The sequence below is a fragment of the Giraffa tippelskirchi genome, chromosome 7 (assembly GCF_054371585.1).
Source record: "Giraffa tippelskirchi isolate mGirTip1 chromosome 7, T2T-mGirTip1v1.2.pri, whole genome shotgun sequence".
In the NCBI taxonomy this organism is placed as follows: domain Eukaryota; kingdom Metazoa; phylum Chordata; class Mammalia; order Artiodactyla; family Giraffidae; genus Giraffa; species Giraffa tippelskirchi.
Window position 1 is genome coordinate 153,291,470 of NC_137281.1, and position 24,668 is coordinate 153,316,137.

General features: G+C 38.8%; 1 long non-coding RNA gene across 6 annotated transcripts in view; it reads left to right on the forward strand.

Moving 5' to 3' along the window:
- The window catches only part of LOC145513671 (uncharacterized), a 793,767-nt gene that overhangs the window by 598,179 nt on the left and 170,920 nt on the right, over positions 1-24,668 (forward strand). For all 6 annotated transcript variants that reach the window (XR_014059675.1, XR_014059660.1, XR_014059681.1 and 3 more), the window contains one exon: positions 21,998-22,117. This is a non-coding gene — a long non-coding RNA (uncharacterized LOC145513671). Of the gene's footprint in view, positions 1-21,997; positions 22,118-24,668 lie in introns of those variants that run through there.

Sequence of the window (24,668 nt, forward strand, 5' to 3'; positions counted from 1 at the left end):
AGATGGTGACTGCAGCCATGAAGTTAACAGACGCTTGCTCCTTGGAAGAAAAGTTATGACCAACCTAGACAGCATATTAAAAAGCAGAGACGTTACTTAGCCAACAAAGGTCCATCTAGTCAAAGCTATGGTTTTTCCAGTAGTCATGTATGGTTGTGAGTTGGACTATAGGGAAAGCTTCATGCTGAAGAATTTATGCTTTTGAACTATGGTGTTGGAGAAGATTCTTGAGAGTCCCTTGGACTTCAGGGAGATCCAACTAATCAATCCTAAAGGAAATCAGTCCTGAATATTCATTGGAAGGACTGATGCTGAAGCTGAAGCTCCAATACTTTGGCCACCTGAGGTGAAGAGCTGACTCCTTAGAAAAGACCCTGATGCTGGGAAAGATTGAGGGCAGGAGGAGAAGGGAATGAGAGAGGATGAAATGGTTGGATGGCATCAGTGACTCAATGGACATGAGTTTGAGCAAGCTCCAGGAGATGGTGAAGGACAGGGAAGCCTGATGTGCTGCAGTCTGTGGGGACACAAAGAGTCAGATACCACTGAGTGACTGAGCTGACTGACTCTTTGTCTCTTCATAATCTATGGCTTTGAGATGGAAGAGGGCAGGGCATAAACTCTGAAAGAATGACATGGCTGTTGAGGGCATGACATAAACTGCTTAGAACCAGTGAGGTCCAAAATGATGGACAGGTTGACTTCCAGTAGACTTTGATCCTCAGTATAAGCTCATCTTAACACATCAGCATGCTAAATGACATACCCACAGGCAGCGTGACAATTCTGTGGCCAACTATAAAGTTCAAAAAGTGAACTCAGTGGCTCAATTCCTTGAAATCCCAGCCTCTTACCCAAAATAGTTGGAATAATCCTCTCACTCATTAGCCTATGAAATTACCCACCCCTATAAAAACTGGAGGAGGAGAAGGGGACGACAGGGGACGAGTCGGTTGTATGGCATCATGACTCGATGGACGTGAGTTTGAGCAAGCTCCGTGAGATGTTGATGGACAAGGAGGCCTGTCATGCTGCAGTCCATGGGGTCGCAGAGTCAGACATGACTGAGCGACTGAACAACAGCAAAAACAACATAAAGTCTGACAGCGCCATACCCTGGGGCTTCTTGCTTTCCGAGATGGCCCACATTCTGTCTATGAGGTCTTCCCTTGTGTCTGTGAAATGTGATTCTCCCTGAATAAACCTTTCACTTCACTACAGCTTTCTCTTGAATTTCTTCCTGCATGAAGCCAAGACCCACACTCACCTGCCATCCCAGGAGCTTGCCTGAGTTCTGGGACATGACCATTGTCTCGGGCTCCCCTTTCTTTGCTACAGCAGCCAAGTTGCACAGTGTTGGTTGTACTGTGCATATTAGTGCTTTAAATTTTTTTTTTAAGGTAAAATCTTGAGTCTCATACAGATATAAAATGAATACAAGTTAAGGATTTGATTTAACTGTTTTAATGAGGGCATCAGGCAGATATTCAGTCAATGATGTACACATTTATATGAAATAAAGCAAAGGTAAAATAAATTTACAAATAGAAGAAAACTGGCTTTTTTCACAAGTTGAAAAAGGGACTTCAATTGAACTTCTCACAGAATTTATTTGCATCTCTATAGACAAGATTACTTTGCATTGTTACTCCTTGTCTACACTTTATAGAGTTGTAAAACAGCTCAAAGGCATTGAAAAGCTACAATCAGATAACCAAGAATGATGTGCTCTAAACAAGTCATAGTTTTCTTAACACTGGATGAACTTGAATATAGACACCTGAGGCTGTCCATGTGCAAATAGTAGAGATGAGATTGCTAAGTCGCTTCAGTCGTGTCCGACTCTGTGCGACCCCATAGACGGCAGCCCACCAGGCTCCCCCGTCCCTGGGATTCTCCAGGCAACAACACTGGAGTGGGTTGCCAAGAGATGAGATTACTGGTACACAAAATAATCCAATAGAGACTTCAGCCAAAGCAATTTCTCTAAGGAGTACTTCTGTAGGAGAACAAAAAGCAGACACAGGTTGCTGGAGAGTAAGGGGGTTTTCATTAGAGACAATTTAAGATGAGTAGAAAAACTGTAAGAGAAAGATAAATGTCAAAATGCTATTTGCATGATAAATATCATCAAAGCCTACATGATACCTGGCAACCATGGGCTTTTGAGGGTGTCCATTCAAGAGTGAAGAAAATCGGTTGTGATTGGAAACTTTACGTTTGAAATGTTTTGGTATACTGTTGCTTGTTGGAAGATAATTAGGTGGAAAGATCATTAGAGAAAGTCTGGCAAATAAGAGAAACAAAGGGGGTCATTTATGAGGCAGAATGTAGGGTCATATGTCACTACTGATGTCCCTTTGAAACAGGACGTCGATAGATGACATTCTAATAGTACTTACAACATGATGTTAGGAAATACAAAACAGGGACTTCTGTGCTATCTTTTCTGAATATCTCACATGAGGCAGAAAAAGGCAAAGCTTGATATCTTTGTACTTGTCTACAGGCAGCTTTGATGGGAAGATGCAGTTTCGCAGAGGATCAGGATGAGGACGGCTCTGACAGTCCCACATGGATCACATTGGATTCTTTGGACGTGTCTCTCCTCATCCAGAGATGTTCAGGCTCTCACTCATGAACCCAGAATCAGTTTTCTAGAGCAGAGAGGCAGAGTTCTGGGCTTGGTGTTCCTCTTATTTGGAAGAGAATGAACATCTTTATTTTAAGGATATAAATGTAAAAGTAAGAGGTAGACGCATGGAATTAACACATGCTCTATTGCTAAAAAAAGCCTGTTAGTAATTCTACTTAAAGCAATTGCTGATAAATATGTTTGTTAAAAGGCTTGATAAACAGTCTGATCATCTTAAGCTCATTCTAAGAAGCAATATATATTTTCTATTTAATTTGGGGCTTATAGGACCAAGTAATTTTTTAGTGCCAAAGCATGGCAAATTGGCTTTATTTATGAGCTATTACTTTCTGATTACACTGATGTGATAAACAGTGCAAAGAAATCTTTCCGTTTCAAGGGCCTACCAAGTCTCTTTTTTTACATGGTTCAGGCAAGAAGTGTTGCAGGAAGGGAGACCCCTTCCAGGGTCCGAAAGTGGGTTCTTGTATAACACTCAAAAATGAACTGTCCAAGAAGACAAATGGAATTCCCTGGCAGCTCAGTTGGTAAAGAATCTGCCTGCAATGCAGGAAACCTGGGTTTGATCCCTGGGTCAGAAAGATCCCCTGGAGAAGGAAACGGCAACCCACTCCAGTGTTCTTACCTGGAAAATCCCATGGACAGAGAGCCTGATGGGTTACAGTCCGTGGGATCCCAATAAGAGTCGGATACTGTTTAGGGACTAAACCATCACCAAAGGAAGAATGCGTGCTGACATAGCAAGAGATTTTATTGGGAAGGGGTGCCCGGGTGGAGAGCAGTAGGGTAAGGGAACCCAAGAGAACTGCTCTGCCACTTGGTTCACGGTCTCAGGTCTTACGATAATTGGGATTAGTTTTCGAGTTGTCTTCGGCCAATCATTCTGACTCAGGATCTTTCCTGGTGGTGCATACATTGCTTAGCCAAGCTGGGTGCCAGCAAGAAGGATTCTGGGAAGTGGTAGGAAATGTGGTGTCTCCTTCTGACCTTTCGAGAATTCTTCTGGTTGATGTTGTTCCGTGTTCCTTACCAGGACCTCCTGTCGTAAAACAACTCACACAAATGGTTACTATGGGTACCTGACCAGGGTGGACGGTTTCAGTCAGTGTGTTTCCCCTAACAGGAGAGGGATAACTTTTGATCATATTATTCTACCTCAGTGCTCCTCTGGAGTTATCTTCAGAGGAGCCTCTAGAAATTGAAATCATCTGTATTGTGCTTCCAGAACAGTCTCTTCTTCTCTGGGGAGGGTGGCAAAAGGAAAAAAAATCTGTTCGCATGCACTTAAAAGATGTAAATATTTTAGCAGTTCTCTATTTTCAAACATCACCTTAGTTAAAAAGTAGAAGCTTTTATGCCATTTTATTTCTATGAATGGTTTTCGGTGAAAACAGCATTTAAAAAAAAAATTACTTCCATTTCCGGATTGCTTCTTGCCTTCACTGACTCCCACTTTAGCATCTTCCTCAGCACATAAATGTCTCAAAGATGCACCTCTTCCACTCCACTCTGCTTCTACAGTCTGCATTTTCCCTGCCACAGTCAGAGAGTGGGGTAAACAGAGGAAGGAAAGCGAGAATGGAAAATTCCAGACTCGGCCACTGAGAGGTATGGCAAGGCCAAGTTGGCTCTGCTGGACAGTCTCCAATAGAAGCTGTTGGCAGTATATCTTGTCATGGATTTTTATATTAAATAAGATTTTTTCTTTCTTTTTTTTTTTTTTTAACCTTTCACTGGCTAGGCAAATCACCTTTGAGTCACATCTGAAATCAGGTTTGCTTACTTCTGCCTTTTTTAAAATGGATTTTTTTTGTACTTGTTACATTTGAAAAGTGAAAGTCACTCAGTCATGCCTAACTCTCTGAGATCCCATGGACTATATAGTCCATGGAATTCTCCAGGCCAGAATCCTGGAGTGGATCGCCTATTCCCTTCTCCAGGGGATCTTCCCAACCCAGGGATCTAATCCAGGTCTCCCGCATTGCAGGTGGATTCTTTACCAGCTGAGCCACCAGGGAAGCTCAAGAACAAAGGACTTCCCTGGTGGCTCAGACAGTAAAGCACCTTTCTACAATGCAGGAGACCCAGGTTCAATCTCTGGGTTGGGAAGATCTCCTGGAGAAGGAAATGGCAACCCACTCCAGGATTCTGGCCTGGAAAATCCCATGGATGGAAGAGCCTGGTAGACTACAGTCCATGGGGCCCTAACTAGTTGGATATGACTGAGTGACTTCACTTTCTTTCATTTGAAAATGTATTTTTATTGTTCAGAGCTTTTAGACTATGAGCAAAAAAAGAGTATAAAATGAAGTTGTAGCTGTTTTGGAGGTACTCAATCTTTGGGATTTCATACTGGCTTTTAGAAATCTGGCTATTGACTAGCCTCCCTGGATAAAATATTCACCTAAACTCACAAAACACAGTTCTCACAATAAAACCATAGCTATTGAGGCTTGAGAATATTAAGGTTTCATAAAATCTCTAGTAATGTCAAATATTCTTCAAGTTTCTTATTATCTTGGTTTGTGCAATAACAAATTCTTTGGATAATAATATCAGTCTTGGTAAGTAAGTGTTCACAGTCTTACAAGTATTGCCTTTACAATTTAAGGCTTTGGTGTTTTTTACTTAAAAGACATTTTAACTTCTTTTCATGCAATCAGCTTTAGATACAATGCCGTTTTTGTAAATAGTAACCTTACTGAAGTATTTAAGAACATACTAATGTAAAGAGCATGGGATATGGAACTGTATGCATTATATATCTCCCTCCTACGAATGCATGGTAGCAAGGAAATACCATTTGGATTCAGGAAAACATGGGGAAGAATTTTTGGCTTTATGACTTCTATACACCGATACAGTATGCTTACGCATATATATGGAATTTAGAAAGATGGTAACGATAACCCTATATGCAAGACAGAAAAAGAGACACAGATGCATAGAACAGTCTTTTGGACTCTGTGGGAGAAGATGGGGATGGGATGATCTGAGAGAATAGCATTGAAACATGCATATTATCATATGTGAAACAGCTTATTTTATTGTTTCTGCAGAAATGTTACAGAATGGCATTACCATGTATGGTTGTCATCATTTTTAGGTTTTGAATTTTATTCTGCTTCTTACCTAAATATTACATTAGAATGTTTCCTATAAAAAAATCCAATGATTGCATTCACGCCAAAAATAGTGAATCCATTTGTTGCTCAGAGACCAGTTGACTGAAAACGTTAAGATTCTAAATGATATCCAGGTTTTTTTCTTTTTTTTCCCCCAGTGGTCCTGATGATATAAAGAGGCGAGCTGGAAAGACTTGCCTGAGCTGAAGCTTAAAATTTATCCAAGTTAAAAATAAATTTTTAATGGCTGGAGATGTTTGCTTTAAGCATGGGGAAGAGTCTGAATAGAAATGTTTTCTCATCTTGGAAATCTGTTCGGGCACTGTTGCCTCTCCAGTAGCCTCTTGCCTTCATCGTTGCTAACCGCATCTCAGTTTTGGAGGAGCTGGAAATGGGCCCAGGTGCAGTCATTAGCTGATGCTTGGTCTTCCCCACTTTCCCAGGAGATGCGTCTGGAGATGGATGTGTGACACAGTTGTGATCACTGAGACGCAGTTCAGCCTCTGCTAGAGGGATTATAGGGAAGGCTTTTGCTTTCCTGATAGAAAGGTTAGAGAGGGCTGCCACCACCCTTTCCCCTTTCTCCCTGAACAGTGATGTGATTTTTTGGAGCCGAAGCAGCAGGGTTTCAGCCTTCCCTTATTAAGTACAGCCTATGAGGATTCCCTTGTGGCTCATCTGGTAAAGAATCTGCCTGCAATGCAGGAGACCTGGGTTCGATCCCTGGGTTCGGAAGATCCCCTGGAGAAAGGAAAGGCTATCCACTCAAGTATTCTGGCCTGGAGAATTCCACGGACTGTGTAGGGTCGCAAAGAGTCGGACAAGACCCATTGACTCGCACTGATCACTGATGGAGGATAAAGGAGTATAGAGAATGCATCTTAGTTCAACAGAACATCACAAAGCTCTTGAAATAATACCAACAACTGCCTATTCAGTGGTGGGTGGTACATGAGGACCAGAAAACTGATTTTTTTAAAAGCCTTTGTTAATTGAGTTTTCCGTTCTGTGCACATAACATAGACTCTAATGCTTTTCTGATTTTTAAGTCAAAATAAAATAAATCCCATAAAGATACCTTATAATTTGATAAAAATACACAAAGTGTATTTATACCCAGAAACTCATTCTAGGTCCTCACAGTAGACCTCAGAAGTAAGTTATTCTGTCAGTTTTTACAATAGGAAATGTAAAATTAACAATATTTAGGACATTTCTCAGAATTCTAAAGCTAATAATTTCAGAGGTGGATTGAAACTGTTGGAGGGGGTCATGGAAAAGATGACTGCCAACTAAGAAGTAGATCCAGGCACTGAGAGGCTTCACACACCTCCCTGTCTTGGAATGTGTCCTCTGCCCACTGTTCCCAAGGTAGGAGATGCTTCCAAGCATGCATCCTTGAGAGAGCACTGTATTGGTGAGACTATCTGGACGGGATAGGTGACTAAACCCTGTTAAGTCCTCTCTATGAGGCCTTAAGATTATGGCAGGTGTATATGAAGATCTGATCCATGACAAGCCTCATGTAAGTTCCTTTGCTCATTAAACCTGCCACCTACTAATGCGGCATGGTTTTTCTTTTCCTTCAATCTCCCCTTGCCCTCTGTATATGGGGGGCCAGTTTTGAATTTCACCTGGGGAATTCCTCAGCTGCAAACTAACAGTAATCTGAATTTTCTTAGGCCGAGACTAGTGCTCTTTCTCTAATGCTTTACTGAGTGCCATAATATGCTCTTACTATTACTAGGATGTTATGGTGATGCAGAGAAAACAGCCTTACATCTAACTCTCTCCTTGTTATCCATACATTTTTATTTTTATTTAAATATATGAGGAATGAAAGGCTCTATCCAGCTTTATGAAGGCCTTTCTATGTAATATATTAAAGAAAATAGTATTCCATTTTGTTAGCTTATAAGTAATGTTCTTAGGAATATTTCTGTCTTGCACATTATAAGTTCAAGGAACATAAGGAAAAAAAAATGAATCGCAACTGAGCAATCCCCCCCAAATTGGGAATCTTGGGGCTTTTTTATCTTCAAAAGATGTGCACCAAAGTAAGCAGCACAGGCCCTGTGACCAAAATAACACATTTATAAGCACTGACGACTTGATGCTTTCAAACTGTGGTGCTGGAGAAGACTCTTGCAAGTCCTTTGGACAGCAAGGAGATCAATCAGTCAATCCTAAAGGAAATCAACCCTAAATATTCATTGGAAGGACTGGTGCTGAAGCTCCAATACTTTGGCCCTGATGGGAAGATCTGACTCATTGGAAAAGACCCTGATGCTGGGAAAGATTGAGGGCAAGAATTGAAGGGGTGATAGAGGATGAGATGGTTGGATGGTATCACTGACTCAGTGGACATGAGTTTGAGCAAGCTGCGGGATATTGTGAAGGACAGGGAAGCCCGGCATGCTGCAGTTCATGGGGTCGCAGAGTTGGACATGACTGAGCCACTGAACAACAAATGAGATAGAGAAAAAGTCCTATTTATCAAGAACAAAGGTTTGAGGAATTACATCCCAGAAACTCTGTACTCATTCAGAGCAAACCCATTTAAAATTGGGAACAACTTAAATCCAAAGGAAATTTTAAATCAATTATAATACATTAAAGTTTAATGACACATTGATGGCCATTTATTATGTGCAAAGCAGAATGAGAGGATGCAGTACTAATTAAGGTAGAAATGGTCATTATGAAATTTACAGTTGATGAATTTTGTATTATTAGGTCTATGATATCTGTCATCATAGAGTTTTATCTTATTCAATGCATACATAATTTGAGTTATTATCATCTATTATCCCTTTTATCATTTTAAATATTCTTCTTCATCCATTTTTCTCTACATTGAAATCTGCTTTGTTTAGTGTTAATATAGCTACTCCAGCTTTCTTATGCTTGCTGTTCTCGTGAGGTATCTCTTTTATTTTCAAATGGTTTATTTTTTTTATACTTAAAGTACATTTCATATAGAGATTTCATACAGCTGGTCTTGATTTTTACTAATATAATTATAATATTATTATAATATAATGTAAATGAGTTCAGACTTTTAATTGGCATGCTATTATACTTAAAATTAATGTTATTACTGATGTTTTAAATATAGTATCTTCCTCACTCACTTGCTCAGTTGCTACAGTCGTGTCCGACTCTTTGCCACTCAATGGGCTGTAGCCCGAGGGATTCTCTGTCCATGGGGATTCTCCAGGCAAGAATACTGGAGTGGGTTGCCATGCCCTCTTCCAGGGGATCTTCCCCACCCAGGGATTGAACCCAAGTTTCCTGCGTTGCAGGCGGACTCTTTACCTCTGAGCCACCAGGGAAGTCCATAATATCTTTCTATTTGCTCTCAAATATTTTGTTAATATATTTTGACCACATGTTGCTTCTTTCCAGACTTTGCTGGAGTTGTTAGGTATTTTTTAATTGACTTATTGTTTGTCTGTGGGGTTCTACACAGCATGACCTGTTACTTTATTAATGATAGCCCTAGGGCAGAGCTTCTCAGTCAGGAATGAGTGTGCCCCCAGATGGGATATTTGTCAATGTTCGATGACATTTCTGGTTGTTATAAATTAGTGTGTATGGGGAGGAGTTGCTTTTAGCAGCTGGTTGGTAGAAGCCAGGGATGATGCTAAGAAGCCAACAATGCACTGAAGAGATCTCTGAAACAAAGAAGTTGCTGTTGATCAGTCGCTAAGTCAAGCCCGACTATTTGTGATTTCATGGAACGCAGTAAGACAGACTCGCCTGTGGTCCACTATCTCCCAGAGTTTGCTCAAATCATGTCCATTGAGCCAGTAATGCTATCTAACCATCTCACCCTCTGCCACCTCTTCTTTTGCCTCCAATTTTTCCCAGCATCAGGGTCTTTTCCAGTGAGCTGGCTCTTTGTATCAGGTGGTCAAATATTGGGGCTTTGGCTTTAGTGACAGTCCTTCCAATGAAAATTCAGAGTTGATTTCCTTCAGGATTGACTGGTTGGATCTTCTTGCTGCCCAAGGGACTCTCAAGAGTCTTCTCCTTCACTATAATTTGAAAGCATCAATTATTCTGTGCTCAGCCTTCTTTATGTTCCAAGTCTAACATCCGTACATGACTACTGGAAAAACCATAGATTTGACTAGACAGACCTTTGTCAGCAAAGTGATGTCCCTGTTTTTCAATATGCTGTTTAGGTTTGTCGTAGCTTTCCTTCCAAGGAGCAAGATTTTTTTTAATTTCATGGCTTCAATCTCTGTCCTCAGTGATTCTGGAGCCCAAGAAAATAAAATCTCTCACTGCCTGCCTGATGACATTTCTAGTTGTTATAAATTAGTGTGGGAGGATTATTATTAGTGTCTCATTGGCAGAAGCCAGGGATGATGCTAAGAAGCCAACAATACATTGGAGAAACCTCTGAAACAAAGAAGTATCCCACCCAAAATGCCAATTGGATCAAAGCTGAGAAACCCTACTAACAATACACATTCTAAAAGTATTAATGTCAATTTAGGGTCAATATTGTACTACTTTACACTTCAAACTTCATAACTAGCCCTTTACATTTCCTATATAATGTGTCTTTTTGTGTGACTGCTTTTAAATTTGCTCTTTATCTTTAGTTTTTAGCAGTTTGATAGAGTTTGTTTGAAGTATTCATATCTATGTACTTGTTTTCTAAAAGTTAATGTATGAAGACTTATTAGGCAAGGTCCTCTCTCTGTTACAGTTTTGTCAAATTCCCTTTGTATTTTAAACAGTTTAGTTGCTTTTTTTTCTGGTTTTTTTTTATGCTGTGCATAAAGGTTATACAGATTTTTTTTCTGCACCAAGCTTTTTACAATGGAGTGTTTCTTCTTTTTCTTCTTTAAATGCTTTTATTTTCACTCTACTTTGATATTAATATAATTTTAAAATTAAAATTGTTTTTGTTTGCATTTAAATTTCATAAATGTGTGTGTGTGTGTGTTCTCAGTCATATTCCACACTTTGCAGCCCCATCGACTGTCACACGCCAGGTTCCTCTGTCCGTGGGGTTTTTCAGGCAAGTATATGGGAGTGGGTTGCCACTTCCTGCTCCAGGGAATCATCTCAACCCAGGGACTGAACCCATGTCTCCTGTACCTCCTGCACTGCAAGCTGATTATTTACCACCGTACCGTCAGGGTTCCCTCATCAATTTACACATGCCTTCGTTTTTAAAAATCTTTCTGATAACTCCCATTTCTGATCTCGATGATTTTTTAAAGTTTTTTCACTAAATACAGTCTGTACCATATTTGGTTGAAAGTTTTACCATATGATTAACACTATTTCATTCTTTAATATTGATTAAGAATATATATATAATATACATTTATATATGTATTTTATATATATACACACACATATATATGTATATATATGTATTTTTTATATATGTACATATATATATGTGTGTATATATATATGTGTATATATATATATGTGATCATTTGTTTCAGGCTTGGTGTTATTAGTGAAAGCTTACTTTTATTTCTCTACTTCCTGACATGTGTATTGTTAGAATTTAAAAATTTCAAAGGATCCTAAGAAGATCATCTCAGGTAGTATCTATATTATGAAGTTATTTTTTAATTAAATAAGGAAGTAAGCCCTGAATAGTCATTGGAAGGACTGATACTGAACTTGAAGCTCCAATACTTTGGTCACCTGATGTGAGGCTCCTACTCACTGAAAAACACCCTGATGCTGGAAAAGACTGAGGGCAGAAGGAGAAGGAGGCAACAGAAGATGAGACGCTTGGATAGCATGATCAACACAATGGACATGAGTTTGAACAAACTCCAGGAGTCAGTGAAAGACAGGGAAGCCTGGCATGCTGTAATCCTTGGGGTCGCAAAGAGTTGGACATGGCTTAGTGACTGAACAAGAACAAGAAGTTAACACTATGAGCCGAACTTAATAGTAATTACTTCTTACTAATGACAGTTTATTCTTCCTTTCACCTCTTCTTCCTCTATTTCTTCATTATTATCATTAATAAATTATGGTTTTCAAAAATTTTTCTTTGTAAAAACACATCCCCAGAGTGACTTCTAATGGTCCTGCTGTTCCACTATGGTAGTGACTCTAACGGGGAAGTGTTGCCCATCTTAGAAGTGCGCTGTTTCCTCTGGTTTGTAATCCGTCTTTTCTACTGAGACCATCAAGCATTTGGCAAATGAAATAGCTTCTGTAGGTCATAGAAGTGGTTAAATTTTGGCATAAAGCATCCAGCTATCTAGTGTCACTACTCTCACAAGGTGGAACCAACACTGTACAGCATTAATGATTTTGGAGCCAGGAGGAATAGGACAATATTGTAGTCCAAATTTCTCATCTTACAGTGACTAAACTAAGATCCACATTGACTATTTGACTTTTTTACCTGACATACTCATGATGAAGTTTAGATAAATATTAGTCCTTTTCCCCCAGAAGTTTATCAAAGAGAATATATTTAACAGGTAACAAGTTGCTTATAGAAATACACAGGAAAATTTCCTAAAAAAATATAAATTGCAAAAAAAATCGAATCAGTAAGAAGTTTAAAGCCCAAGAAGACCAATTTTTGTGCTCCCTCAAAAAATTTAAATTGTAGATAAGCTATTGCTATTTTATGTAAACTGTTCCGGAGCAAATGAAAAATGCAAAACTACTCACGTACTTTTATATTGGTAGTATAATTCTGTGTCTCAGTTTGAATTCTCTGAAAGTAAGAGCCTAAGCCAAAACTATTGTGATGGTACTTTTTTGAGGCTATAATACCAGGGAAACAAAGAATAAAGAATAAAGGAAGAAGTGGGAGAGAACGTAAATTCAAGGTGGCATGCTACTAAGCTTGCCACACAGCAGTAAAATCCAAAAAGAATACTGCTGTGTGCTTGATTACACTGAATGTTCCTAGACTGGTTGAGTGAAGCTGCTGTGTCTGAGAGCAGTCCTTCACGGGGAGGGAGGGCAGCTCATGTATCTGCCCAGTCTTCCCCATCTCCTGTATCTCGTTAGTTAAAGTCCTTTCTGTTGTAGCTGTAAGTCCTCCATACAGGTAGCATTTTCTGGGAGTTATTTGGCTTCTCAGAGCTTCTGAGATTGTGGCCAGGTCAGATCTGAGTGCTAGAGCTGCTTCAGCTTCTACCAAGTTAGGGGAGATGAAGGCATATCCAAACACAGTATTTGCTCTTAGAAGAAAGGAGGCTGCTGATGTGTTAGGGGGTGAGAAAACTGCCATGGAAGACAGGGTGTTATAATGTTGCATGATTTTGGTATTTATGTAGCATTTATGGTCATAAAACCATGGAACAAGCAGTTGAAGTGCTGTTTTTACAAAGGAACATTGATGCAAAAATGTTTTATGAGTTATAAGCAAAATGACTTTAAGCAGAGTAAATTATATCATGATTAAGTCATATGAAAGTTTAAATATCTGCATATTCTTTGATACTTCTTCCACTGAGGAGTTGGGCATCATGTCTCCTTCCTGGAATTTAAGTGTAGAGAGGTGGGAGGAGTTTGTATGACAAAAGTAAAGCTATATAACTTCCAAGGCTAGCTAATAAAAGGCACACAGCTCCTACTTCTCTTGGGATATTTTCTCTGTGGGAAGTGAGTTGCTATGTAAGAAATCACAACAACTCTGAGACTGTTGCAGTGGGGAGACCACCCATAAGGAATATCCCAACTAAGTCCAGCCTTTCTGTCATCCTGCTAGACGTGGAGTGACACAATCTTGGAGCCTCCTGACCCGCACATCTGCCAGCTGAGTACCACTCAGCTGATGCCACAAGGAGCACAGGAATTGCCCAGCCACCTCCTGCCCAGATTTTCAGCCACAGAATTCATGATTATAATAAAAGCCTGTTGGTTTTTTTCCACTGTATTTGGCATTGTTTGTTGTTCAGCAGTCATGACTAGAATAGGTGGGTTTATCTCAGAAAAGAAAGATTAGTGTAATGGTAACAGGTTAAATGAGAAAATCTATATCATTCACTGGTGGATGTTGGGAAAGTATTTGATGAAATGCAATATGTAGCACCAATTTTTTTAAAAAAATTAGATAGGCTAAGGACAGAAAAGCTCTTTAAAACGTGACAGAATGAATCATATAATCATAACAAATGTCAGTATTTCATATTTGTGATATAGCTAAGATTCTTCCTTACTATGATCTGAATAGTAAGGCCCAAGAAGATGATACTAGAATGTGGAGTCTTCAGAGGTGATTAGGTCATGAGCATGGAGTCCTCATGAATGGAGTTAGAGCCCTTTTAAAAGAAGCTCCAGAGAACTAGTTCATCCCTTCCACTGTGGGAAGATACAGTGAGACGTCTGAGACCTGAACAGGGTCCTCATCAGACTACGCTGGCACCCTGATCTAGACTTCTAGCCTCTAGAACTGTGAGAAATAAATATCTGATATTTATAAGCCACCCACCCGGTCTATGGTATTTTGCTATGGCAGCATGAGCAGAAAGAAGCTCTTAATTAATAATAATTTTAAAAATATAAATAAATAGTTGAAAAGAATCAGTAAAAGATAAGGTAAGTCATTTTCAGAAAACCAAATGCAAATTATCAATGAACATTTGAAAAGTTACTAAACCTCATTACTTGTTATGTAACTACAACTCCAATAACATACCAGTGTTTTACCTATCAAACTTGAACGTTTTAAATTATTGATGATAATCAGTGCTCATAAGAACTTGGGTGGACAGGTACTCTTTTTTTTTTTCTGACCAACAGCTCTTTTTTTTTTTTTTTAATTTATTTATTTTAGTTGGAGGCTAATTACTTTACAATATTGTAGTGGTTTTTGCCATACATTGATATAAATCAGCCATGGGTTTACCTGTGTTCCCCATCTTGAACACCCCTCCCACTTCCCTCCCCATCCTATCCCTCTGGGTCATCCCAGTGCACTGGCCCTGAGCACATAGACAGGTACTCTTATTCTCATCTGGCAGAAATGTAAACAGCTACTGTTATTTCAGAAAGTGATTAGAGAAACATTTTTTAAGAAGAAAATGCAGATAGCCTTTGACATAACAGCTCTACTTCTAGCAATTTTCCCTGCAAGGAAAAATAAAAGTGTGTATGTTTGTGTGTGTGTGTGTACATATAAAAGAACATTAATAGCAAGTACATTTTTATAATGACAAAATACTACAAAAATTATAATAATTGTGTTTGTCAAGAGAGAAATGGCTAAATGACTTAACTTACTGCAGAATACTATACAAAGTTTTAAGACAGAGAGAGAGATGAAAGGGTATTTAATACATAGTGTCAAATAAAATGAAAGTAGAACAATATGCATAGGTTCATTAAAAATCATCCCAAATATGGACACACCTTGGAGACATTGCAAGTTGGTTCTAGAACACTGACATAAAGTTAATGTCACGATGAAGTGAGTCACATGAATTTTCTGTTTTCCCAGAGTATATAAAATTATGTTTACACTATATTACAGCCTATTGAGTGTGCAACAGTATTATGCCCCCAAAAAATCTTGTATATATCTTAACTAAACAATACTTTATTGCTAAAAAAAATGCCAATTTTCATCTCAATCTTCAGTGAACCATAGTAGTAACATCAAAGATCACCGATCACAGATCACCATAACAAGTATAATAATAATGAAATACCAAAATGTGACACAGATACAGAAGCAACCCAATGCTGTTGGAAAAATTGTGCCAAAAGACTTAACTCAATGAAGGGCTGCCACACACCCTCAGTTTATAAAAAAAAAGCACAGTATTAGCACAGTGAATAAAACAAAGTTCAATGAAGCCAGGTATGCCTGTATTTTCATATATTCCATATTCATAGTTATGCAGGCAATTTCTGAAAAGAAACACTCCAAATTCCTCTTTTTCTTTTCATTTTTATTGGCGTATAGTTGATTTACAGTATTGTGTTAGTTTCTACTGTACAGCAAAGTGAATCAGTTATACATATATCCATCCCCTCTTTTATTTTTTTAATTTTTTCCCCATATAGGCCATTATGGAAGATGGAATAGAGCTCCCTGTGCTATACAGTAGGGCCTTTTTAATTGTCTATTTTATAGTCGTGTGTGCATGTTGAAATACTCTAGAGTCTTATCTGTGTTTACTTTTGGGGAGGATGGTAGATGGGAAGTTTTGGAAATATGTGGAAAGAAATGTTTTAAAGACTTTTATTTGAATTTTTTTTAATTCACCTATATAGAAATATTTATTTCATAGTTAAAACTTTAGCAAGCCAGCAAGCCAAACACACAAAACACAACCCCAGAACTTTGCGATGCAAACACGTAGATTGTTAGCTCCAGTGACAGTCCAGAACTCAGGCCTTTTCTCCGTTCCAGCTGCTTTACTGCTCCCGGATTCTATTTTGGATAAAAGTATTTTCTCCTCATTTGGCTTCTGTGGAATGAAGACTGAGCACACTGATATTATGACACCAACATAGCTTCTCAGACAAAAACATGGTCAAGCCCCTTCAAGTTTATAGAGGACAAGAACATTTGTGTTTTTTTTTTTTCCTGTTATCCCACTTTCCCTTGCTGCTCATGGGCCTTTTAAATAAAACAAAACATTTTTTGTTTGTTTTGGTTTTATGTTGGGTAGTGTTCGATTATGTCTCATTTTTCATTCTGCTTTTGGTCTACTTTCTCAGCCCCCTCTGACCTTGCCAAATAATCTACAGTGAGTGTTTTAACTGAGACTGCTTCCAAAACAGCCCTCCGTGTGAACATCTGAGCCATCACTCTCAGGTCGCCTTTCAAAGCATTAATTTGCCTGCTTTAATGTCTTCCTATGATATTATTAAAAATCTGATTTTCATGTGGAAACCGTGTTTCTGTTTTGCTGATTCTGTTCTCTTAGGCCCCAGATTAACAAAATGGATGTTGCCTTCCCTTCAGCGTGTTCTCCCCGTTCACACTCCCATCTTCTCGCATTGTGTGTGTTCCTTTTACTGACACATCCAGTTTCTCACCTGAGAGCTCAGATACACTCTGCAAGTCAAGAGTCTGGATATTTCACTCATCAAAAAGATTCATCATTGGTTATCTCATCTATCAATTCAACACCTGCTAAGGCCTGGAGCCATACTTGGTGTTCTATTTTAAGTGATCCATTCACAAATTCCCCTCCATTATTTCAACACCACCTACTTACTTCCTCCCTCCCAACTAAGCATCCATCTGTAGTCTTATTAGCCTGTTTCCTATTGGACACATGCTGCTATAGACTATGCACCCTGCCAAGTTAATTATTGTGCTCAAAGCTTCTCTTCTTGTTAATGATGCTTCAGTGATTTTACCAGTATTCTGTCTCCTTTCAAAAATATGAGTGGTCTCCTCTTTCTTCTTGCAGTTCTGCTTCTCTGAGATCCTCCCCACACTTTTTTCATGTAGAGTGATGATAGTAAAAAATGAGATCAGGTAAAATGTTACCCTTTCCACTACACATCTCTTCTTGTGCATCTTTGTATTTGTAGATATAATAAGGTCTCAGTCTTGATGACTTTTCAGTAGCCTTGGAATCCATAAAAGAATTAAAATGGTTTCTCTCTTTCCCTTTGAATAAGTAAAATTATCACTGCATAAATACTAATGGTCATCATTATTACTGCTGATGAGACACAAAGCAGAAAGAAAGCAGACACACTAAAATGATTCTTCATATTGGAAAGTTCCACAGTGCTCAACTCCTTATGAATCTATTTACTATGGAACATATACATTCAAATAAAAATTTTTAAAAAGTCACTTCTCTGTGATAGGCATAGTAACGCCCCACCCCTAAATGAAAGTGAAAGTGGCTCAGTCGTGTCCGACTCTTTGTGACTCCATGGACTGAATTCTCTAGGCCAGAATACTGGAGTGGGTAGCCTTTCTCTTCTCCAGGGGACCTTCCCAACCCAGGGTCGAACCCAGGTCTCCCACATTGCAGGCAGATTCTCTACCAGCTGAGCCACAAGGGAAGCCCAAGAATACTGGAGTGGGTAGCCTATCCCTTCTCCAGGGGATCTTCCTGACCCAGAAATTGAACCAGGGGCTCCTGCATTGCAGGCAGATTGTTTACCAGCTGAGCTTTCAGGGAAGCCCTATGTCCTCACTCTAAATAAGGGACCTGTGAATATTGTACCTTACATGACAAAAGGGACCTTGCAGGTGTGATTAAAGGTCAGGATCTTAAGGTGGGGAGACTATTTAATATTATTTAGTTTAGGCCAGTGTAATCACAAGAATCTCTATGTGGAAGAAGGAGGCAGGGGAATGTTTCTTAGTCCTTTGATGTGGGGGAGAGAATACTGCCATTGTTGTATTTTGAAGATGGAGGAAGGGGCATGAGCCAAGGAATGCAAGCCTCTAGAAAGTAGAAAAGGCAAGGCAATGCATTCTCTCCCAGAGTCTACGAAGGACCACACCCTGGCCAACACTGATTAAAGCCCAGATTGGACTTCTGACATCCAGTACCGAAAGATAATAAATTTGTGTTGTTCTAAGCTACTAATACATGGTAATTTGTTTCAGCAGCAACAGGAAACTAACATACTGCCCAAAGAAGCAGTTTCAAGAAGTGATTTACTGGAGTAGTAGAAACATCCAGCTAAGATGCTATAGAGTAAAATAGACTCAAATTACTTCTCGCTTGCCCCTTCCCAAATGAGGTTCATTTTTATTTCAACAACCTAAATGTCCAGCCTCCATTTTTCCCCTTAGGCTGAACTTCTTTAATATCTTCAGCAATTCACCACCTCTGCTCACAGTTACGACAATGACCTCAGTCCTATGATAGAAAAAAATCCCTAAGCTTTACTTTCTCCTTCTTCAGTCAAGTGGAGACTGAACCTTGGGGGCCTTTCCCTTTATTGGAGCAATAAATCCTTGTATTGAGATGGAAACTTGTTTTTACAACCAGTTCCTTTTTTAATGATAGCAAAACCTACCACAAGGCCAGTTGAGGCCTGAGTTGCCAGAAGTACAATGTCTGCAATTTCAAGTAAAACCCATTCCACCAAATACATTGATTTCTGTGGAAAGAAATATCCCATTAAAACACAAGGATATTCAGAAAATAAAGCGTTAAACACTTCTTATGTAATTTTGTTTGTCCAGCTTAGCAGTTTTATAGTGTTCTCAAGTCCTTTTGGACTGAGCCTCTATTCCAATATCCTGTATCATTGTTTGTTAAGCTATTTTAGTTACTTCATGGCATACTAAGTAGAAATTATGCTATTATCCCTCCTTCTTTCCATTACTGTTTTTTTAAATAATGAAATAAAACTGCTTGCTGCTGGGCTTTTCCATATTTCAGCCTGTATTATTTATTGCACGCTACTGGGGTAGGTGTATTTCATTCCAAACCAGATCTGAATGAAAGAAATAACTCTCTTCCTCATTTCATTCAAAACTATTAATTCATTTACTTGAAGAAGGTTAATTGGAAATTAATTGGCTAAACCTTGAGTGTATATTAACATGCTAGGATTTACAGTGATTACAATTTCAAAGAAAGTGTAATGTCTATGGGTCCTGGCTTCAAAGTGCTCACTTGCACCTTTTACATGTATTAAATAGTTAACTAGTACTCTACAGTATAATGATCACACACACAAAATTCATGGTGGGATTTCCCTGCTGGTCCAGTGGTTAGGACTCTGCTCTAACTGCTAAGGGCCCAGGTTCAATCCCTGGTCAGATAACTAACATCCCACAAGCCACGCAGCCAAAAATAAAGCAAAAACAAAAAAACTGAAAAAAATAATTATGGTAAATACATTAACAATGACATGTTTTCCTCATCTTACTGGCCTGCTAATCTTTGTTCTCATTAAAATAGATGATATGTCCCCCAAAGTTCAGGTTTTGATGCCTTTTCCTTCCCATGTAGCCAAGGTTAACATGACTAATTGTATATACTTTAGTGCTGAGTCTTTCTTAAAGTTATAGATAATTGAAACCCTTATGACTTCTTGCCCCAAATAATTTCCCAAGTCAGTCTGATTTCCATAGCCTCGCTATCCATCTTACACAACTGTATGTCATTGCTTCTGAAGTGTGGCTCTGTGGTTGTCTTTTTAAGAGACTCAACATCAACCTTTGACAATCGAATAAATATGTATTTCTTATCTTTGCATTTAAGATGCTGCACAACCTATATTTAGTCCACTCTGAAAGGATTTTAAGGTTTGGTTCTTTATGCAAACTTGACACCCCAGGGAAACCAAGCTACACACATTTCCTCTGTTCTCTTGTCTCCTAAGTACCACATGTCTCTTGCTGCCTCTACTTAATGATCGTCTTTTTCTCATCTTTCCCTTACCAATAAATCACAGTATCTGCTGCCTTTCCCTTCCCTTTTCCCTTTTCTGGAATATTTGGAAGTCTCTCTTTTCCTCAGAGCCCTTCTCTTTTAACAACCGTAACACACATCCGCTTGGATTTTATTCATTTATTCACTGAACATGTTCCCATGTAATCAATATTTATAAAAGAACTCTTTATGTGTATGGGGCTACTTCAGTGAACGAGGAGTTCCTGCTCTCCTGTAGCTTATATTCTTGTGGAAGAGGCAGATAATCAACAACAAAATATATATTAGGTGGTGATAGGTAATAATAAGAAAAACAAAGAAAAAGAAGGAGGCTGAAAGGTGGGGGCAGTGCTGAGCTGTTTTGAAGAAAGTAATTTGGTCTGGAGATGCTTCTCTCATAATTGGCATTTTATGAGAGGCCCCGGTCAGCGAAGCAATGAGCCACACAGCTGACTGGGGGAGGCTGCAGGGATCACAAAGCTTGAAGTGGGAACAGTGGAACAGCAACATGGTCGCTGTAAACACATGGAGCTTATTCTGACTGAAAGGTGATGGCACTGGAGAGCTGGGCAGACAGAAGTGACACCCGATGATCTCAAGTCTGAACGAGCATCTGGGCTGCTTTGTCCACATTATAAATTGGGAGCAAGGATGGAAGCAGAGAGATCTGTTGGGAAGCTAGACAATAATCCAGGTGCTCTGAAGGAAGCAGCATCAGTAAAGACGAATTCAAGGATTCAGGCTTCAGTAAAGAGAGCTGGCTGTGTTGGAGAGATAATAAATAGGGAGTAAAAGTGTTGAGGTTAAGATGCCAGTCTGCAATGAGGAAAATGTGTGATTTGGCTGTTTGAATATGTTTAGTATTTGTTTACCTATTCATTCAGCCATTATTCAGTGAAAAAAGACTCATTTATTTCAAAGAAAGATAGTGTTATAGCTTCAGTAGATATCCACACATTTGTACTTGCACATCACATATGAGTACTAAGATGGATTTTTTTTGAAGGCAATGAAATGAAGTACCAGAGTCCTCCTCTCCTCAAACTTGGCTCTATAAATGCTTTGGAGAAGAAGGGAAGGCCAAGCAGTAATTTGAAAGCATTTCTGATCTATTGTCTACATGGATCCCAGAAAGAAAGTGGCTTTAGTAATTTACTGTCATTTCTTTTTTCTATCTAAATAAATATTTGTGTCTCTAAGTTATCAATTTTCACTTGTAATTTTGTATTCTTTCCCTTAAAAGGCTCCATGTATTATATAGTAAATTATACAGATAAATATGTGGTGTATTTAAGCAGTTACATAAATCATGTAATTTTCTGTGTACTATGTTTATACTATGGTATAAATGTGACATGCCTATATGACATATATATATATACACACACACATATATAGAGAGAGATCTGTTCTATGCATTTCAATCATTATACAATATGTTGTGGTATGATAAAACACCACAGTCTATCCATGCTTTTCCTTTTGGAAAATTAGCTTGTTTTAAAACTTTTTGCTCTTCAACAAAATGGATATGATAATAGACACCTAGTACTCTTTGCTTGAGTTTATCTAGCAATATCATTGAATTTTCAAAAACAAGACCACTCAACGTGCCTGAACTGATTTACGCTCCCATTTGGCATGTTGAGAACATTTCTTGTTTTGATGTAATTCCTATGATTGCTAATTGTGGTGAGCAGAAAATGGACCCCCTCCCCAGATGTCCATGCCCTAATCACCAGAACCTGTGACTATGTTGTGTAGCCAAGGGGAATGCGGGCAGCAGATGAAATTACTGTAGTTATCAGCTGACACTGAGAACAGGAGATTAGCTGGGACTACCCAGGGGGATCCAATTTAATCACAAGCTTTCTTAAACGTAGGAGGAGGCCAAAGAGACGCAGCGAGATGGCTGTGTCGGCAAGTCCAGTTCCTGCACTCCTGGCTTTGAAGACGAGAGGAGCCCACCCAAGGGAGCAAATGGCCTGCAAAAGCTGGAAAAGGTAAGGAGAGTCTCCGAGAGGGGAGGGGCCCTGCAGCCAACCTGACCCAGTGAGGTCTTTGTTGGACTTCCTTCTACTGGACTTTAAAGTAAGAAACTTGTGTTATTTTAAGCCACTACGTTCGTAGTAACTTTTTAAAGTCATAGAAAACTAGTGTGCTGGTAAATATCGGCATCGTTCACGTATCTGTGACTCGTTCAGCTTTCTCACTGTGAGTGTGCTGTCCTCCGCCAGTCCTCATTTCTCTGTCAGTGTGTTTGCCTCTTTAAAATTAATATGCAGAGGATTTAGAAACACTTAAGGTAAACTGTTTTTCGGTTATGTGAACTGTGTTTTAAAGTGCTTTTCAATTTGCTTTTATCCTGCACAAAAAGACTGTTTTGAAGTATTTTGGGGTTGTAAACTGATAATTTTATAAAATTAAAAGAGCTGTGTTCCTTTTTGGGCTTTAATGTTAGTGTAAAAATTTCATCAATACATTTAAGTCTAGTCACTCTTAACAATCACTTATAGAGGTTTGAATAATGCTTAGTCCTATTTACAACTTAGTTAAACTCCATCAAACATTTGGAAGTGCATTTGTAAACTAAACATATTTAATACAATTTTAAGTACTTTATTAAGCAGCTGTTCAAATTAAGAAACAAAACATTTCCAAGTGCTAAAATAACTCTTATGCCCCAATGGAAATAAACATAGTCAGTGCCTTCATCTTCATTTCTAACACCAATATCTGATAAAAGAAACCATGGTTTCTGAAAGTAATGGCTGATTCTAGGTCCAGACATGACATATACAAAATGCACCTGGAGACCGCTCGTGCCACGAAGTAAGGATGTGATTATTAAAACATGCATGTGTGTGCATAAGCCAATGGCCGTCAAAGGATCACAGGATCAAACTGAAAGAGCTTTTAATGCTTAAAGCTGGAACAGTTTGTGCAACAAAATAAAGAAGCATGGGATTATAACCCAAGGTATAAAATAAATATCCATGATTCCATACTGAACTAAATGATCAAATACAAATGGAAATTGGGAGAATAGACGCTACCATGCAGAAAAATTCCCATGATTTAGATAGCTATTTCCCCATCACGGAGATAGAACATAATACCTCATTTTTTAAAATATGGGCTGCACATAGTAACCGCCTTTCAAAGAGTAGCATTTGGAAAAGGGGTCTGGGTGGGCAGAGTGGTGGAGAGAAAGTGCCTGTGGAGAGATAGGCTTTGCATTGCAGAAACTTAACAACACTCTCAGCCAAGAGGCCAAGGTTAATATCAGCAGTGAAATTATTTTGATAGTGTGATGTGATGAGACTGACAGTTGACTTTGTGGTCTTCTTCCCCAAAACCACACTCTTGGTCTAATCATGAGAAAAATATCAGATAAATCCCAACTGAGAGACACTTTACCAAATACCTGATCAGAACTACTCAAAACTGTCATCAAAAATAAGAAAAACCTGAGAAATGCCCACAGTCTAGAGTTGCTTAATGAGACATGACTACATGTAATCCATGAGTGGAATCCTGGAACATAAAAAGATATTGGGTTAAAACTAGTGAAATATGAATAAATTATGAGCTTTATTAATACTGTATTAGTATTGGGTATTGGGCCATTGGTTATGACAAATGTACAAAATTAAGTAAGGGCTAATAATAGGGGAAATGATGTGGGCCACATGGGAATTCTCTGTACTACATAACTTTTTGTAGATCTAAAACTTCTTTAAAAATCCTCCAATGTATATAGCAGATAATATGTATATAGCAGGTAATATGGTGGACCTAAAATTCTCCTAAAAGTATACTTAGATGATAAATTTAATATTCTAAATTTAAGTCAACTATGCATTAAATAGCATTAAGTTCCAGGTATTGAAGACACAGCAAGTGTATCAATTGCTCACTCAGTTGTGTCCAACTCTGCAGCTCCATAGACTGTAGCTGTCTAGGGTCCACTCTCCATGGGATTTTCCCAGCAAGAATACTGAAGTAGATGAATCAGTTCAGTTCAGTCACTCAGTCATGTCCAACTCTTTGTGAAACCATGGACTGCAGCATGCCAGGCCTCCCTGTCCATCACCAACTCCTGGAGTTTACTCAAACTCATGTCCATTGAGTTGGTGATGCCATCCAACCATCTCATTCTCTGTTGTTCCCTTCTGCTCCTGCCTTTAATCTTTCCCAGCATCAGGGTCTTTCCCAGTGAGTCAGTTCTTTGCATCAGATGGCCAAAGTATTGGAGTTTCAGCTTCAACATCAGTCCTTCCAATGAACACCCAGGACTGATCTCCTTTAGGATGGACTGATCTCCTTTTGGATCTCCTTGCAGTCCAAGGGACTCTCAAGAGTCTTCTCCAACACCACAGTTCAAAAACATCAATTCTTCAGTGCTCAGCTTTCTTTATAGTCCAACTCTCACATCTATACATGACTACTGGAAAAACCATAGCTTTGACTAGATAGACCTTTGTTGGCAAAGTCATGTCTCTGGTTTTTAATATGCTGTCTAAGTCAGTCATAACTTTTCTTCCAAGAAGC